This window comes from Haliaeetus leucocephalus, unplaced genomic scaffold, assembly GCF_000737465.1.
Source record: "Haliaeetus leucocephalus isolate CR32 unplaced genomic scaffold, Haliaeetus_leucocephalus-4.0 Scaffold0, whole genome shotgun sequence".
NCBI classification, from domain to species: Eukaryota; Metazoa; Chordata; class Aves; order Accipitriformes; family Accipitridae; genus Haliaeetus; species Haliaeetus leucocephalus.
Window position 1 is genome coordinate 25808488 of NW_010972436.1, and position 6854 is coordinate 25815341.

Sequence of the window (6854 nt, forward strand, 5' to 3'; positions counted from 1 at the left end):
TTGAATCTCAGTTTCTGTGACAACAGAACCTCAGTGAGACAGATCTTTCTTGCCTATTATCTGTCACTGTGACCACGTATATTTGTTCGGCAAAGTCCACTGTCCACCTGTCATCTATTTAAGATGAACTAACTCCAGATTCACCTGTGCCCCCACTCACAAAGGCAGAAATAAAGCACTTGGACCACTTCACCAAACTGCCACCTGTGTAGGGTAAATCCACCAAGGAGGAGCACTGAGAACCTCAGCATTGCTAAGCTCCCTCCACCATCCTTGACTGCTGGAGCCTAAAAGCTGTGTCTTCCTTCACCAGCGTTCAATGCCAGTGTCCTTACTAGGAAAAGAGATGACTCTTGAGGTTTGCTAGGGCAGCCTTCCATAAGGAAGAAATGTGCAACCAGAACATTAATTTAGATCTAGTTCTTCTCAGAAAAATGCCACAGTGTTACCTCGATCACTGTCTGCATCAAGAAGAAGACCTGTGTATTTTTATTCGATATAAAGCACCAGAAGTTATTTCCCTTAAGACATTACAGGGCTTTTTGAGTCAATCAGACAAGGCAATGCAAAATGTTATACGGCAATGCAACAACCTTTGCACAGATCTGTGTAGAATCATATCCTGTTCCAGCAGCATGCATCTATTTTTTTTTAATTATGTTTTCCTCTTCATTGTTTCTTTTTTTCTTTTTCATTACCCAATGAATGTGACTTCCTGAAATGAACAAAACAGCAACCGTTTGATAATTAAGCATTAAAAGACACCAGTGACGTTGGCACTTGGTCTGCATGATGTCTTAATTTCATTCTCTTTTCTTCTGTGGCATAAAAAAAATACACCCTCTGCTGGAAATTGGCCCCTTCGCTAACAACAGACATGGCATATTGTGTATGTAGATGAATATGTAAGCAGAGGTACTATTTTGGTAAGGTGTCATATATGTCACTTTTGTACAAAATGTATATTTAACTTTGTCTTGTACAGAATGTCCCATACAAATAAAACATTTAAAGCAATGGTAATAGTAAAAGCCCAGGTTTCCTCCCCATTTTTTAATAATTCATTTACTACTGGAAATTAATCTGGGAGATTGGATTATAAATGTTTCATGGGCCTCATCAGGTCAGTGGAATAATAACGAGAAGTTAGGCCTCCTTTTCTGTGAGACGAACCGTAGCGCAGTTGGGGTGGGATAAAGTAGCCCAGAACGACCTCGGTGGTGTTACACCCAGGCAGCTACAGATGCTTAAACCAACTAGTCTGAAGCTAGTTTAAAGCGCGAGGTACTATCTGACTCCACGTACACGTGTCCACCATGTTCTGTTTGAAACCTACCCAAGCGGTAGTGGAAACTGCAAAGATCTCATTACTTGCCGTCGTTTAGTCTGATACGAGTCACATCATCTTGATCAAAATCAGAGCAGAGACAGTCATGTTGCAGAATCTTATTGGGAGTCTGGGCAGGATGGGTATGTGCACACACTGAGTAGGTTTCTTATCCATCTGCAGGTCTACTCTACAGCAGAAAGAAATCTTTTATTATTATAGCAGCAAACACTTGTGAAAAAATCATCTTTGTGGGTAAAATTCAGACCTAAATTGATGAACCTGCTGGTGTCTGGTTTTCTACATATCTGCCCTTATACTGGTCAAATCTGGGAAAACTGAGATATGATGGCTGACTATCATGAATGAATTTCTGCTGTCACTATGTGTTTTGTTCCCAGGCAGACCAAAAATGACAACTTGAATCCGTTGTTTTCAAGTCTTCACTTTTCTGAGGCAGATTTCTTTTTGGTTTTGTTCCTAATATGTCTAACAGGCTAATTTGAAATGGCAGGAAATGGTCACTTTAGAAATCAGAGGAAGGCTGAAGAGCTTGGAAAAATGACACAGCCATAAGCCAAGTTTTTCAGAAGTGATAAGTGGCCTACGGTCTCTAAAGATTCAATTGCTGAAACTGAAGTACTTGAAGAAGGCACGATTTTCTGGTGTTGGGAGCTCCATTAAACCACAAGGACCTCAAATCACTGGCTGTTTCTGAAAATGCTGGTACCAATTTTTTGAAGGAGTAAAATAGTCAGTTCTTTAGAGTGCCTACATGATTTGGGGTATGATTACAAAAATATAATGTGATACAAAATCTAGATTTACATTATTTTGGTAACTTTGCTTCATTTCCCTGTCCCAGGGTAAGTTTACTATGGAGGAAACTGCCCTGAATTATTTCACATTGACCACACTTGGTATATGGACAGTTATTGTGGAGTAGGTGATAAAAAGTTAATCCACACCAAAGTTTGTCTTGTAATAATTTGTCTCTTCAATTCATGTTTGTAGAAACACAAAACTTAAGAATCAAGAACCAAAGCCTTTATGACTGATGTGCATTATTTTATTTTTCTGTTCAGCAATAAGATCCTGTAGGAAACAGAGGCATTTCTTCATGGAAAGAAAATGATTGCTCCTGCATGTTCATATGATCCAGGGCCCAGTCTACTGTATAACCTGAGGAAAACTCATCCCATTAAGAACACTTTGTGTATACTAGCACTCTTCATTTATTTGTTTTCATTGGCTAAAAGATAATAAAGCCAACATTAGCTCTGAAATAAGGAAGCAGTTTCTCCTTAGCAGCTTTGTTTATAAAACTAGAGAAAGAAAAAGGGCATTTTTAATCAGATATTTTATTTGTCATTTCAGCCAGGGTAGGGAGGGATTGTTGTTACAGTGGAAAGAAACCTATTTTTGTGATGTCCCTCATTAATAACAGTTGTTGACTTTATCAACATGGAAACGAGCACCGATTTTAAAAAGAAAAACCCTCTCAAGTATGCAAAGTGACTTTTTTCTAAGATAAATATTTATCAGTAGTCCAAGATTTCAAGTTTCATCTGCTGTGGGATTTTTTTATTTTTCTTTTGCTTGAAGGAATTATGCTAAACTGCAACAGTTGACACTTCATGGAAGTTGTGCTTAAAGGCACAACTCTTAGCTATTTGTAAGAATGACAGCATTGAGTCTTTTGCTAGACCCTCGAACTAGAGCACTATTTCTTTGATCTCTGGCTCTTGGCATCAAGATGAGTTTCAGCTAGTGTGTGATTTCCATGGCACTGTACGCATTACATGCTATTCACAGCATGCTTTACATAGAACATCATTGGTCTGCACAGATTAAAATGTCTTATAGCAACTCATGGATCTGGGTGCCTCAATTTTCAAGGCCCATTTGAGAAACCTGAGATCATTTGTGAAAAAACAGAATATAAGGAATTGGCTGTAGACAGCTTGAGATGTGGTGGTCCTGTGCAGAGACTCGATTCAGATACTGAGAGACAGTAAATCTGGAAGCAGCACTGTGACATTAATACAGCTCTGAAGCTGAACTTATAAACCCTCATTCTTTTATGGATGTTAAATGGCTGAGATGCAACAAGGCTAATGGGTTCAGATGCAACACATTTCATTTTCGCAGCTGGTCCATGCATTGCTTACTAGAATTTTGTAATACAATCTGTTTGCTTGATGTACCAATGCCTATAACGGCACTGGAAAATAGTGAGCATCCACAGTTTCAAAATAAAGGTCTTTCATGTGACTGAAGTGATCATCCCAAACCAAAAGCTTCCAACATTGTCAACTAGTCTTGGCAATAGTTTTCTGCTCAGATGCCTTCCTTCTGTAGGAAGTTTAGTCTTATCTGTGAATCTTAGGCAAGATCCATCTAATCTAGTCAGAGGTGTCAACAGGGTAGATATCTCCATGCAAACCAGTGACTCAGGACTATCTTTACAGACACTGGTAAGAAATAGACACAATATGGGCATGAGCCACCTGACTTGTTTTAGGTGCCTACTAAGCAAATGGCATTTTTCACTTCCCTGCCTGCCGCTGGCTGGATCTCCGCTGGTTATACTGACTATCGGGAGGCTGGGATGGCTAGTTCAAATGAATCCCACTGCATGTGAATGATAAGGTCAGAAAAGAAGAATGGGTTTCTAGACCGATATACTTGACAAAACAAGTGAATGAGATGATGGGTTAGAGATTCCTCCTGGCTCCTGTGTCATTCTTACCCCCATCTTCCACTTCACAGCTTTTAGCTGTGAGATAGAGAAAGCTTTCTTTGTGAAAGAAATCACAGCACTGAGCAGCAGGAATTTGCCAGCGTTTGGAGAAGGAGGTGCTGATAAAACTCGGTCACTCACGTGGACACACGGAAGGCATATCAGAGTTGAGACCTGGAAGGTGTCCTGGACATGAGATTTTGTAAGCATAGATTTCTTGTATAACAGCACTAAGACTGTGTCACAATCCTCAGTCCTGATAAAACACCCAAGATATCTGTACCTTGAGTGCGTGTTCTGCTTATTTTCTTATCATTTGGCAAGAACTTCCAAATTAATCTAAGAAATATTCTGGGCATTTGTAAAAATACTCTGTGCACTGGAATTCAGCAAATATTTAATAATTGACAAAACACCAGCAAAGAATGTGTAACGAAAAAAAGAATAAAACTGTTCAGCTCCTCTCTGTACAATACACAAAGAATATGAGGTTAAAAGTTACGTTCCGCAAACATACCTTTTGCTGAGATGTACTTGCTTTGGTAAGTGTTGTGGATATGAGCCAAGGGCTCCAGACCTTGACTTCTTGATCATTCCTGCAGGGAGCATGGGAAAATACAGCTTCTGGCTAAGGGAAGGGAGTGGTCCACAGCCTCCACCTGTGCAGATCTGTGTGGCACAGTTCCCCTGAGGACATCCGGGTTTCTGCAAGGTTATTTCCAAAAAGAAGTTAAAACCCCAACTGAAGATCACAGTTACTGAGTCAGCTGTGTACATGACTTGGTGAAGTTTTGGTAGGAATTAAATCCTAAACATTAAAAAGGCATCATCATAAGTGGGGGGGGGGGGAGTAAATTAATTTTAGTAACCCAAGCAAAAAGCAAAAATCCACCTTAAACACTGAACATGCAAGTGGCTACAGATCATTTTACTCTAGAGGTACAGGACATCACAAATCACTGATTTTTGTGTTACTCTGATTTTTTTCTTCTTTGTAATGCAGTTTTAGGCCTACACTTCGTTTACTTTACTGACCATTAAATTCAGGAGGAAAATATACTAAAGGCCAAACTCATGCCAAGTGCAAATCAACTAAATACTGTTTTCAGTATGCTCCATACTTTTATTTATCTCACATGGAAGATAACTGTCTTGCACGCTATTACATTTTGGCTGAGAAAAAGGTTCATGGTTTGTGTCTTTATGTCTTATTGTCTATGATACATCTCCGTGTTCCTGTTTTTAAGTAGCTGTAATAAGTTGTTGATATGACTTCAAATCTGCTGTCATATGTTGTTTGCATTTGGTTTATAGAAGTAAAGGGGAAAAATATCACAATAGCAAATTGTGGCTGGTAAATGTCAGTCCTAGATAGTGTGACAAATGAGTAATGCTTTGCAATGGCGTGTGAAGAAAGCTGTTTTTTATGAGCACTTCAATAGAGAAGAGTTTTATTGTAACTGCCATCCTTCTCAGGGCTGAATTCCTATCACACACAATATCCTTCCTGAGTCGCTCTTGGTCAAGTCAGTTCTGTAAGAAACAGTCCAGTTTTATTAAAGTTATGATTCCAGTTTGCAAACCTGACAAATACAACACACACATTAGAATCTGCTCTGCTTTTATTGGTATTATTTTTCAGGAGTTTTCAATGTTAGCAGCAGATGAACATAGTAGATGAAAATCTGAAAATCAGCCTTTTTTTTTTACATTATGAAATATAGCTATGGATACCCAACTGTTTAGTCATCTGAGAGAGAAAATAGGTGTCTGACAGCTGCATGCCATATGCTTTGAGAAATACATGTGTGTATGAGTAGCAGAAGGCGCAGAAAGAGGAATTAGAATGATAATTATTATATTTCTTTTCATTTTGGGTGGAATTCATTAGGTTTTATGCAACAGGGCTAAGGCATCCATTAATGTTTAGCAGAACAGTGAATTAAAAATACAGGGAAACATCCTGAAGAGTGAAAGACTAAACAGCCATGAGACGATGTCGGGAACTGTTAGAGTCTCCTCTAATAGCACCAGCCTAGATTTAAATTCTTCTAACAACTTGTGCTTTCCAAATACACATTGCTCCTGTGCTTCCTCCTTTTGAGTTTTCTCAACTGCTAAGAGCACTGAAAGGCACTTCATAACCTGCAGTATAAAGGCAGCACTAATTTTTACTCTCTCCTTGCTTGTTTTGCCCACTTTACATATCCTATGTCTAATGTGTAACTGAATTAGGAAGCTTCTTTCTTTTGTGGACTCTGACAGCAAAATGTCAGCATGGTCCAAGAGGAGAAGGGTGATTTATGAGGTTTCCAGGATGCAGGGAACAGGTGACTTTTGTTTAAAGGAAAAATTATGTTCCTTGCTTAAAAAAATAATCAAGTAAGAGTAAAGCCATACGGAGAATATGTGTTATCTACAATCATTCCAGAAAGAGTTTCCTACAGAACAACCATTACAAGTCATTGTAAGTCTCTTGGGAACAGCAGTCAAAAACATCAGCAGTTAATTACTAGAACTTCCTAAATCAACCTTCTTTGGCATGACATGAAGTGAATGAAAGCAATAAAAACAAGGAAGTGCATTGTGCTTTGTCCTGTCCAACTCCTGTTCAGACAGGCGTAGGTCACAAGCACAAATGTAACCAGGCATGAATTGTTGTTTTTTATTTTAATTCCTGGCCTTGGGTTAAATTAAATCAGCATGCTGGAAAGGCCAAGGTGAAATGTAGGGCCAGGTCTTCAGACTGCGTAAATCCTCTGACTTCTGTTGAGTTGTAGTATC